General features: G+C 39.3%; 2 protein-coding genes across 2 annotated transcripts in view; both read left to right on the forward strand.

Moving 5' to 3' along the window:
- LOC127418577 (zinc finger protein 721-like) overlaps nt 1–12,868 on the forward strand; it is a 620,351-nt gene that overhangs the window by 548,862 nt on the left and 58,621 nt on the right. The window lies entirely within an intron of this gene.
- Nucleotides 4,253–12,868, forward strand: part of LOC127418625 (zinc finger protein 239-like) — a 197,029-nt gene continuing 188,413 nt past the window's right edge. Inside the window, exon 1 of the mRNA XM_051659280.1 lies at nt 4,253–4,323. The gene's annotated coding sequence lies outside the window, so the exon portion shown is untranslated. The remainder of the gene's footprint in view (nt 4,324–12,868) is intronic.

Genomic DNA, 12,868 nt, shown 5'->3' on the forward strand with positions numbered 1-12,868 from the left:
TTAAACAATGGTTTGTGGAGCCATAAATGTTCAGTCTCAAAGTGAGCAGTACGCCTTACTGGAGATGATGAGAATCACATCTTGTGATGCGTCACAGTACCAGCAGCTAATCTTGCGTATTGACAGCTCTTACAAGGTGTCTTGCACCTGTGAACCCCCTCCACCCATTTTAAAGACAATTAAATAAGTAAAAAAAAAAATAATGTTAAACCTTGATTATTTCTACTTTATATCAACTTGTCTTGCCTGTTGTATGTTTAAATATTGTCTAATATCACTTTTAAAGCCCATCTTTCATGATCTGAAGATGTGTCTAGTGTTTGATCTGTTTTGACTAACATTAACATGTACATGTTTAAAATATACATTAATTTGACAAAGCTTTTAATGCTGAATAGGACACTTCAGGCTTAAGGCCTATTCACACCAAGCCCAACTTTTCACATTTATGTCAATGGCAATATAAAACCTGTCACTTCATTTTCCTGTATAATGCTGTAAGAGTTTAAAGTATATAATGTATTTTAAAGTTAGACAATAGGACTGATTAATCAGATGTTGGTATTTTAAACACTCCAGTCCAGCAGATGTCGGAAATTCAACAGAAGTTGTTTTATAAACCGCCTGAAAACACAAGAAGTAGAAAGGGGAGAGGCTGGTCGTTGAGGTGGTTGGAACATTGAGCTGTGACTGGAGTAGAGATGACTTGAAGTGACGATGATTCAGGAAGTGAGCAGGGAATGGATGAGATGGAAGAAGGTGCAGAGGGAACTTTGAACAATGTTGGATGGCAGAGAGTTAGTAGAAATAGGAAAAGGAAAAAATCTCATGCAAATAGATGTACTACGGATAGTGATGAAAAAAACAAGCTCAAAAACGGAAGGAGGAATATAAGGTAATTATAAAATTTGAATCGCAAGGTTCTCGTAACCCATGTCAGAAGAGGTGATTAAGAGCAAAATTACTGGAGCAAAAGTAACAAAGTTTAAATCTGCAATATGCGAGAAATGAAGTGAAAAAGGACAGTTTGTCAGTACTGATTCATTTTCAGGAGATAAAGCTGCCACTTAGAGTTATGGTTGGGTTTATGAGCTACCCAGTAAGAGAGTATATACCACCACAAATGAGATGTTTCAATTGTTAGAGATATGGTCATGTGGCAGCTGTGTGCAATAGTAAGCAACGCTGTGGGAAATGTGGTGGAGAACATCAGTATGGATCATGTGGAGAGGGAATAAATGTGTAACTCTGGGGGAGAGCATAGTGCTGCTTACAGGGGATGTTGTGAAGAAAAGAGCAGTAAAGGTACAGAACATTAAAATAACAGAGGGGATTTCATATGCAGATGCCATTGAGAGAGTCAAGAACACATTGATGCCCAGCCATGGCACATTATATGCAGTTAAGATACATGAGAAGAGAGGAGTCATTGTAGGGTAACTAAAGAATCTCTAGTGGTGGACACAAGTCAGTTTCTAACGTTCATGGCAGAAGTGATTAATTGTTCAGCTCAAACACCTAGCAGAACAGAAAGGATCAAGATTATTATTAGTGCAGCAGAAAAATACCTGGATGTGCAAGATATCACTATAGAATCAATTAATGAAGCACTTAGAGCCGGACCAGCAGGCACACAATCGTCCAGTGTGGAAAATATATGAAAGGACTGATTGTACTTCAGTGGGATGCGAGAAGTCTTATTGCAAATGGACAAGAGTTTAAAAAAATGTATTGATGAATGTAACACAGTTTAATGGAAAGGAGGAGGCAAGAACCGGCTTGATAATATAAATAATATTTTAATAATAAAATAAACCAAAATGAGACACACACACGTCAGACAGCTGTCCATAACTCTCTCTCTGTCGCACTGCAGTCTCCGGTCGGCCTTATCCCTCTCGGGCTTAATCAGCCTTATTAGGGGCTGGGTGTGTGGAATCACGACCCAGCCCCACCCTCCGCCCTGCCACAATGAATTAGAGAAGAAACCTGATGTCATATGCATACAAGAAACATGGCTTAAACTACACCTTGACTTTGTTTTGTATGGATATATAATTGCATGTAAGGATAGGGAAACAGGAAATGGATGTGGAGTGGCTACTTTTACAAAACAATGTCTGAGATTTAGTGTTAAAAACAACAATGAATTAGAGGCAGTAGTTATAGGAATTTGGTCAGATAATAGTGGCATTACAGTGATCAACTTTTACAATTCATGTAACAGACTTAATAAAGAGATACTTGGATATTGTGAGCTCCTATAGTCATAAGGTAATATGGTGTGGTGATTTTAATGCTCATAATACACTGTGGGGGAGTACTAGTACAGATTTTAATGGCTGTATAATTGAGGAAATGTTGGATGAAAAGGGATTGATTTGTCTTAATGATGGTAATGGTACAAGGTTGGATATAGTACATGGTCAAGTATCAGTATTAGATCTTACCTAAATATCTGAAGATATGGCAAGAAAAAGTACATGGGAAGTTTTGAAGGAGTCCACAATAGGTAGTGACCACGATCCTATATGTTGCACAATTGGAACAGAGGTACAAATAGCAGAAGATCATATACCTAGATGGAAATTAAGGGATGTAGAGTGGAAGAAGTTCAAAATAGAATGTAGTAAGAGATTAGTTAAATTAAGTGGATTAGATGCTGAAGTAGAAGAGTATAACTCAAGAATATGTACTATTATACATAATACAGCAACAGAGATAATTGGGAAGGTATCCAAGTCAAAGAAACAGGAAGCATGATATGTTATAGAAAGAGGGGCATTGGGTATTGGAGGTAGAGTATATAATTTGGTGTGTATAACCAAACAGTACAGGTCAGGGTGGGAACATCATATTCTAACAGCTATCCAATTGAAAATGGAACACCCCAAGGAAGTGTATGCAGCCCTCTTTTATTTAACATAATGATGTTGAATCGAGAACGGGACGATCGCTTTATGCTGATGATGGGGCAGTGTGGAAGAGAGGACGGAATATCTTGTACACTGCAAAAAAGGTCCAGTTAGCGATACACCAGGTTGAGGAGTGGGCAATGAAATGAGGATTTCGTCTGTCAACAGCTAAAATCCAAATAATGTGTTTTTCAAAAAAGAAAAATACAGCAGTAAATCTCACATTATATGGTCATCCACTTGAGCAGGTAAATGTGGTGAAATTGTTGGGCGTGTGGCTAAACAAACAGTTGAACTTTACTGTACATATTGGAAAACTGATTACAAAGTGTAAAAGAGTACTAAATGTTATGAGATGCCTGGTAGGATGTGAGTGGGGAGCAAGCCACAATTCACTCAAGAACATTTATTGTGTCCTTATAAGATCAGCAATTGATTATGGATGCATGGCATATGGAACAGCAAGTGATTCACTACTGAAGAAAATAGATGTGGTGCAGACGCAGGCTCTTAGAATATGTTGTGGGGCTTTTAGTACATCTCCTGTAAATGCCCTGCAAGTGGAGATGGGTGAAATGCCACTAACAGTGAGGCGTCAACAACTATCAATGGCTTATTGGGTATCATTAAAAGAACACAATGATGTGCATCCCACAAAATCTGTGTTTGATGAGTGCTGGGAACACACACAAGGCAGCATTAAGAGCTTAAAATGGACAGGAAATAGAACCGCCCAATCAATGGGTCTTGATCAAAGAAAATATAGTCAAAGTGTGCCAATACCATTACACACTGCATAATCAAGGAAACATCGTTAGTTTTCTCTGGGTTCCTGCACATGTAGGAGTAGAAGGAAAGGAGATTGAGGACAAACTAGCAAAAAACTCATTAAAATGTAATAATGTCTTACTCATAATTCACAAGCAAATCGGAAACTGATGCACTTATTCATAAAGTAACCCCAAACCCAGTCAACAACTTTGGGGGCGTGTTGAAGCGGGTTTCGCCCAAGGTCCAATACGAGCTAGAACCGCCACTGCATGTTATTCTACATTGCACAGCCTACAACAATGAAAGACAAGAATTACACTCAAAATTGCTGGCAAAGGGAATCTAAAGAAAAGTATTTTGGTGGGAAAACAAGGGAAATTAGATATGACAGATGATGTTTTGAGGTATATGAAAGCAACAGGATTATATTCGAGAATATAGGTTTTTATGTATATGTATAAGGAAGAGCTGTCCTTCCGCATTGCTGTTTCACACTCCAGTTCAGTTGATGGAGGTAATGCACCAAAAGCTGATAAACAAGAGAAGAAGAAGAAATAACTCCGACACCCCAAATAGTGCACTATATAGTGAATAGGGGACGAATTCAGACACTACTACAGTTTGAGCGCTCAGTTCGGTACGTGTTCAATGTGTTTTACATCATTTGTGAGATTTATATTTAATTTGAGTTGTATTTTGTTGTGCATGTTGTACATTTTTCTCTCTTTGGCGTTTTAATGACTGTAAAAGAAGCTTTTTATCGACGTGTGTCTCTTGTTTTGTGACGCCCGCTTTAAAATATTCAGTTTCAGGAGAAACAAGAAGAAATCTGTGAATATCATGTTTAATTTCTGATATATGAGCTCTTTAAATCCAGTGACTGACTGTAAATGAGTTCAATGAAGGTGATAATATATATTGGAGAGACGGACACAAACAAACACTTTTTGGTTTCCTGAAGTTTGTGTAAATACTTTTGGGATTACTGGTCATATACAAGAGGTGAACAAAACAACTAAAACACTTCAGAACAGGTTTATTTACACTTTCTGTCTGTGGCTAAACTCATGTTTATATTTAAGTCCAGTTTGAAGACGTGTTGGTAAAGTTCAATCTTGACAAACTTTGAGTAACGTTCCAGAAACGTTGTGGTAATGTCCTAATAACGTCGCTTAAACGTCCCATTAAAGACGTTATAGCAGCATGATCCCCTGATCTTCAGATCATTTATACGAGTTGTACAGTGATTTACAAGTGTGAAATACAAGATCACAAGCGATTCGAGATCACAAACAATTAGAGCCCGACCGATACCGATTTTAGAGAGGGAAAATTCACAGATTACCAATATGGTGGCTGATATAGTTAATTTTTGAGCTGGAATGAAAACACCTTTTCTATGTGGATTTTGCACCGATATGACTATGCAGAGATACTCAGAAGGCTGCTTTCTTAAATATTTTTATCAAAGAATATTTGACATTATTATTATACATTGTCAACAAATTCTAGAAATGAACACTGAGAAAATAAAGAATAAATAAAAATACAATAAATAGCTAAATAAACATCAGTACTGTTTAGTATCAGTCAAACGCTGACCATTAAAATAAAGAAGAAATAAAAATAAAATAAATAGCTAAATAAACATCAGTACTGTTTAGTATCAGTCAATGTTCACTATTTTAATACTGCCGAGTCAAGATAAACGGCAGCAGCGGTGTTACACCGTATTCTGCTATACAAGTTCAGGGGAAACTTTCAATGGTGGAAAACCAGACTTTTAAACATTACATTTTATAAATGCAACGACTGGAATTGTTCGGTTGAAGGGGGTACCAAACTGTGAATCCTAAACAAAACAGTTTGGTGAATACATGTTCACACATTAGCTGACAACAATGAAAGTAGCTAGGTGATTAGCTAGTTAGCTATAAGCTCGTCGTCATGGACAGTAAAAGATGGACGTTGTTTATTTTACTTTCCAGCATTGTGTCTCACCAACTAGGTAACAACATAGCATGAAATCAACACTCATCAGACACAATCCACCACCGCACCGTTGTCTGCTGAGCTGCAAAAAGATGCTCTTATGTTTACCTTTCAATCTGCTTTGTTACTGACTGCACTGACAAACTATAGCTGGCTAACAGCAAACAGATGTGATAAACATGAGAGACATGGTTTTCAGGGACAGGGTTAACGTTATATTAGTTATATTGAAATAATGCCCGTAGCTAATTATTTGACTAGAACAATAAATTCGAGAGGAGTATATTGCCAAAATGTTAAATATAATATTACATTTGTGCATTAATTTCTATATGTGTATTATATATATTTGAATTATAGACTTTTGTTGTTCATTCAAAATGCATTTTGGGGTCAATATGACCCAAAATGATGGATCAGGTCACACTGGTAGGTAATATATTAATGTTTTACAACAGTAAATTTGACTTTCTGTGGGTTTTATTATTTTGCAACTACATCATTGCCTTAGTCTTTCAAAATGTTACAGATAAGCACTTAGAAAGTAGAAGCACTAATGCAACGTAAGCTTATAAACCAATTCCAAATAATGGGTAACTATCATAAGCATCTGCTTATGTATTCTATGAAAGGGGATCTGTATTTTTTAATTGATTACCAGACAATTCACAGAGTTTTTCACTTACATTCATGTCCACAAATTCTGTGGGATGGTGCTCTCGGAGATGGTGCTTCATGTTTGAAGTGTTTCCCGACTGAGTCGACACTTTTCACAAATAGGGTGTCCATCAACACTGATGTTGCCTCTTGTGTCTTAAATATCCGAACTACTCCCACACAGTGGACTTTAACCGCTTAGGTGGGGGGAAAAGAGGCTCCTCCGAGTCCGACATTTCGTTCTACACAGCGCTCATGTGCTTCTGTCCGTTGGTTTGACAGTGACATGAGGTGTTGAATGCGACTTTTTCATCTTTCATTTAAGCATTTTATTTAATTTATTTTTTTATTTTTATTAAATGAACATTAGTAAATGGAAATATAATTAAATTAATTTTTTTCACACAATACCATCATTAAGGAAAAGTCAACGGTATGGAAACCGTCTGTTTTTCATACCACGGTATACCGTTATACCGTCATACCGTTACATCCCTGTTGCAGAGCCACCATCAGCTCAGAGTCAGCTCTGTAAACAGTGGAGTCGGAGCACGCTCTGCTGGACAAACTACGTTATGACACCAATTCTAAAGCATTGTTTTCTGCATTATATGTTCTGAAAAAAGTTTTAATATCTGCGCATATCGGTAAACATATATGCCGATACCGATATATCGGTCGGGCACTAGTTTGTTCATTTAGACTCTGATACTCACGTGATCCTGTAGAAGATTCTGTGTCACAGAAATGAATAGATTTTAAAACTGTCATTACACTCTTAAATACTGTTTTGTTTTAAACTTAAATTCTGTCATAATGATTTTACCTCCTGTTGTTCCAAACCCACATGAATTTATTTCTGTGGAACACAGAATAAGATTTTATGCTGAATGTTATTCTCGGTCATCATTCACTTTCATTCATCGTTTTTCCATATTCAAAGTGAATGGTGACTGAGACCAGATACTAACATGTAATATGGGTTTTCATAAAAATGAAGGCGAGTAAGTATTGACAGAATTTTCATTTTGGTTGAACTTTCCTTTTATGAGTTGGCAAAATCTCTGTTAACAAAAGGTCAATAGATTCTGTGCACGGAACGTAGTCTACGTATTTCCGGTCAAATCTCAGGGGGCTCACAATCTTCCCGTCTATCCAGCTAATGCGAAAGTGTCAAGAGTTGTAGCAAACTACTGTTCTTTCCAAAATAAAGCGATTTATCACAACAAATGTGATTTTATTTAGTAAAAGTATAAAAAATATCTCAAAGTGTAAATACATAAGTTTTGAAGTTTGCAGAATGGACGAGCACTGTTATACTGTTGTGTAAGACTTCCTCTGTGTGCAAAGTATTTACATCCAGCAATTGTACAGTGATTTACAAATGTGAAATACAAGATCACAAGCGATTCAAGAGCACAAACAATCACGAGAAGACGATGTGGGACAGTTGCTCCATTACTCCGCAGGGCGACGAAACATCACTGAGAACACTATACACAGTACTTATTTTTTTATTTATTATATTTCCCCCTATAGTCAAAGCATGAGATTACACATGAGTAAAGCGCTACTGAGAAGAAAAAAAAATTACAGTTGAGGATTAATTCGTTTATTCATATAATCTGTATTATCACACCACAATATTCATAAATAAAAGTAGTGACACAATACAATTGGTAACACTTTACAATATAACACATAAATTAACAAGGAACAATACTTTTACAACATTTATTAATCAGAAGCATGAAGTTTTCAAGTCGTGTGCTATCTGGACAAGTCTCTTTTGTTTATTTTATTTGCCAGATGGGCCAGGCCACACCTTAGGGAGCCATTTTGTCAGCTCTTAGTTTTATGGCTCTGAGGAATTTCTGGTGCTCAAGGCCATCTTGGTGAAATTCTGTTTTAATTCTTCTTAATTTCCTTCTGCCTTCAGTCACTATATAGGGGGATCCTTTGGTCGGAAATGGTCAAAATGTGGGCATTGACAATCGCCGGAACATAGGCAGAAGAAGCAGACAAACACAAACAAACAACAAGACAACACCTCCATCAAAGCTAAAGCACAGGTGCAGAATATTTAATTATTCAGTAGGTGTTCAGATGAATCTTGAGATGTTTTGGTGCTATTTGGACTCTTCTACAATTGTTCATGTTTTAGAGTCATCTTTTTATTATCCTTAGTGGTTCGAAAACCAGTAAAGGGTAATTTGGAGTTGACAGAGGTGAATCGTCGTGAATACGAGAGATCATTTGTGAAATTGAATCGATTAGAGTCAGTTCATTTAGGTGAATTCCTTCCACCTAGTTTCTGTCACAATTCACCAAAGGTGAAGGAGTAACCATTTGAAACCAGAAGGATTGAGCTTCGTTTGATGCTCTTCAGTAGGGAAGTACCAAAGACTAAGTCATAAACTTGAAGGATTGCGTTCTATTGGAAATTGATTTGCATGGTTCACTTGTATAGCGTAATGTGGTAAGTTCCTTCAATTTAGTTGGGACTGTTTCTTTTTGTCCACAATATCATGGCATACCATGTGTAAATGGCTTATTCGCACAAGGCTTTCTGAATGCTCTTTGAATTCATGGTGGCTCATGAACGAAAAGCATAATGAGTCGATCCTGATATACTGCCATTTACTTTCTTGCTGGCTAATTGGATTATCATTTTGCCTATTGAGTATTTCCTATTATAATGTAAGTTAACATAACCGGTGTTGAGTGGTTAGTGTGAACTTGTACAAACTTAGTGTTGGGTGGCTTAGGGTTTTCAAGTACCTTGAAGTAATGTTGGGTGCGTTATGAGGAAAACAGCTAGATATTTTCCTAAAGTGGTTGGGTGTGTTAAAGGTGTGTTGTGAGAACAGTTCGAACTATGTCAGACTGTTTTAGCTGTATGTGAGACTGTTTAAAACTGTTTCAAGCTCCCCCTTTTCTGGTCTTGGAGCTCTTGTCTGTCAACTTGGTTTCGGTGGACCCATTTGAAGATTGGCGCTTTGTGTCTTGGCTAATCTGGATCCTCTAGGTGACTTTTGGTGCTGATGGAGCCACAGTTCATAGAAGTCTTTCACACAGTTCTTGATGTCTGTATATGACTCGTCATGAGCTGCTGTATGACTGAGTTTCTGTCATGTTGTGAATAAGATGTGGTTGAGGTTAAGACTTGTGGCTGAGTTTTTTTTCCATAATTCAGTGCCGTGTCGCTGTTGTGCCTGGTACCTGTATTCCTGTCATTAGTCATGATGGGGAGTATGAAATGTCTTTTATCGTTGGCCTTGGGTGGATTCTGCTTGAAGTATGCTGTGAGTAGCTTCAGCAGTTCTGGTGAGTCTTTTGCAGATGGCTTATCTGGTTCATGTGCAGGCTCAGTTCTGTGTCTGTCTGCACAGTGTGGAGATGGCTTTCATCGTCGGTTGCCTTCAAACATCCATCTGGGTTCCCGTGTCATCCTTTCTTTTGGACTGCTCCCATGTCATCATTTAACTCCACGGTTTCTTCCAGTGGTTGGATATGCAAATGGGTCTGGCACTGATGTGGGGGTCACGCTCTTGATCGCCATGTGGTTTACTCTGCTCTTTGCTGAAGAACCTGGCTTTGCTGTGATGCCACATATCTTCTGATGCCAGCCCTTGGTTTTGAGAGGTAAGGTTTGAGACTGACGATGCCTTGTGGGCCTTTCTTGAGGCAATTCTTTGTTTAACATAAGCCTTATGTGCCAAGTCACGCAGTTGTTGAGCTGTCATCGTGCGAGGACAGGCTGTGACTCCTAGATGATAATTCACCGTGGGATGCAGTTTACAGAGGGAAGTTGAATTCATCTTCCATCTCAGGTTAGTTCCGGGACAGGAAGTAGTCTGGCCATAGTTGATGGTAGTAGGCTTGTATGGCCTCTTTCCAACCCTGTTTGGTGTTCAGGGAGGCAAACAGTTCTTGCTCAGACTCTGGGTCTGAAAATACTTTAATCAGGGCATCTCAGAAGTTGGTAGTCAGACTTTGTGTGGTTTGACTGTCTGTCAAGATAACTTTGTACCTCATGACTGGATGTTATCCATAGTAGACATAAAGTGTCTCTGTTAGTCATATTAGGCCTCATATTCAGGTGGAAGTCTATGTAATGCAGGTAAGCATGGATCTTGTGACCCTCACCAGGATTTGTTGTGAACTTGTCAGTGTTGCTTTCCAGCTCGTCGAGGTCTTCAAAATCCATTCCGTGTGGATTTATGGCCATTGTTCCAAGGTTTGTCAGTTTCCCGCTCAAAAACTGAACATTTTAATCATGAATTTCATAAAAAAAACTTTAATACTTCACACCATTATTCTGGAATTTAAGAGACAATCAATTACTTACCAAACATTTGTACTTTCTTATTAAATTACAGTTTTAATTCAGTCATAATGCATGATAAAACTTCCTACTAATTAGTTGTTGTTGTTTTTAACAGGGATAATACATTACATGTTATGAAAAACATAATGTTCAGGGTTATCAACTGCATTGGATGCTTTTGTCCATATTTGTAGTATAATCCTACACATTGGATTGTAGTGAAATAGAAAAGGCCAAGGTCCATGTCAACCGTTCATGAATGAAGTTTCGTGTGAGCTGGTGAGCTGGAAACATGCCTCATGATGAGTATAATAGTTTTAAATATGGTGAGTTGGTTATATTGAAGAACACTAGGTTTCCAACAATAGGTTTCTCTGGTAATCATGAACAGTAGTCCCTACTGGCTAACTGAAGGGTTGGAGGCTGAAGGAATGGAATTTGGATTTCCATGGCAACCGGGGGTGGGGTTCTTCAGAAGCATGAAGTTTTCAAGTCATGTGCTATCTGGACAAGTCTCTTTTGTTTGTTTTATTGGCCAGATGGGGTTCATCTCGTTTAGCTTTTAATTCTTCATAATTTTCTTCTGCCTTCAGTCAGTACAGTGATGAAATAAATAAAAGCTGAAATAAATCATTCTCTCTACTATTATTCTGACATTTCACATTCTTAAAATAAAGTAGTGATCTTAACAGACCTTATACAAAAGGATTGATTTCTACAATTAAATGTCAGGAATCATTTAAATGTATTTAGCTAAGGTGTATGTAAACTTCTGACTTCAACTGTAAATTGTTCGACCAAGCCATCCGTTTGTGGATTGTACATGCTTGTCCGAATTGATTTAATACCCAATAATTCATACAGCTCGCATAGTGTACATGACATAAAAGTAGTGCCCTGATCAGTGAGTATTTCTTTCAGAATCCCCACGGGCCATGAGACTGCTTGGTGTTTTCTCCTGTCCCAAGTGGCCCGTCATCGGATTATGAGCCGCCTGGAATAACATTTCCCAATGGCTCTTTGGTAGCAACAACTGGGTTGTATTTTCATTTGTCCTAGTGTCCTGTGTCACTCTATACAACTGATCATTTATAATTGAAAAATATGGATATGCGAGGGCGATACCCGGCTGAAGACGTTGACCATAAATCACTATCACTTTTGTCAAATGCGTACTTTAGGGTTTCGTCTCACGACTGCTCTATCTGGAATACCCTAAGGACGGGTAAGGATGACGCCTTCCCTGGCGTCAGCTTGACGCGGAGCAGACGCAGATGGCCTAGGCCACGCCTCCCCTGCCAGCGCTTCGCAATCTCACACTGACTCACTTCCTTACAGGACCCGTCCACACACAACCCCTTTAATAATAATCGAAAAGCCGGCCAATTAGCTCCCAAAATTAGTGGATGGGTGAGGCGAGGACTAATCACCGCCGCGACATTATGCTTTTGCCCCCGGAACATTATCGCGACAGTCACTATGGGATAATCCTGAATATCCCTGTGCACACACCTCACCCGATTATTTGCATCCAATGCCCCGTTTTGAACCAAGCATTGATGAATGGAGGTTTGATTATAGCCTGAATCCACCAAGGCTTGGTATGTACCCCCCTTGACACTCACCGGTATTTGGTACGTCCGAGTGTCGGGAACCCGGATCAAGGCCCCCAACTTCATTACTGGGCACAGATTTCGGACATGACCCGGCTCCCCGCAACTCCAGCAGACCGGCCCAAGCCTCCCACCTACACCTGTGGCAGTGGATTCCCTCACCTGGGATGAAAAGAGGGGAGAGATGGGGTTTGGTGGTACAGGGAACACCCAAGACTGGGTAGCCGGTTTCGGGGTAATGTTTCCCTGTTTCTGGGGAAATGAAAGGACTTGGGGTGTGCCGGCCCCTGGAAAGCCGCTAGATGGTCTTCCGCCAGCTGGACTGCTTCGTCTAGCGACACCGGCTGGTGGCACTGGACCCATTCGGCTGTCCCCTTCGGCAGCCGGGAGACGAGCTGCTCCAGCACCGGCAAGTTGATCACCTGGTTGGTGACGCTGTTCTCCCTAGCAAGCACCCACTGCCGGCAGGCATCATAGAGCTGCTCAGCCAAGGAAAATGGGTGGCCGACCTTACTCCGCGTCAAGGAGCGGAAGCGCTGTCGATGTTCTTCTGGGCTGTGTCTTACCCGATGCAGGATGGAATTCTTCAA

This window comes from Myxocyprinus asiaticus, chromosome 28, assembly GCF_019703515.2.
Source record: "Myxocyprinus asiaticus isolate MX2 ecotype Aquarium Trade chromosome 28, UBuf_Myxa_2, whole genome shotgun sequence".
NCBI classification, from domain to species: domain Eukaryota; kingdom Metazoa; phylum Chordata; class Actinopteri; order Cypriniformes; family Catostomidae; genus Myxocyprinus; species Myxocyprinus asiaticus.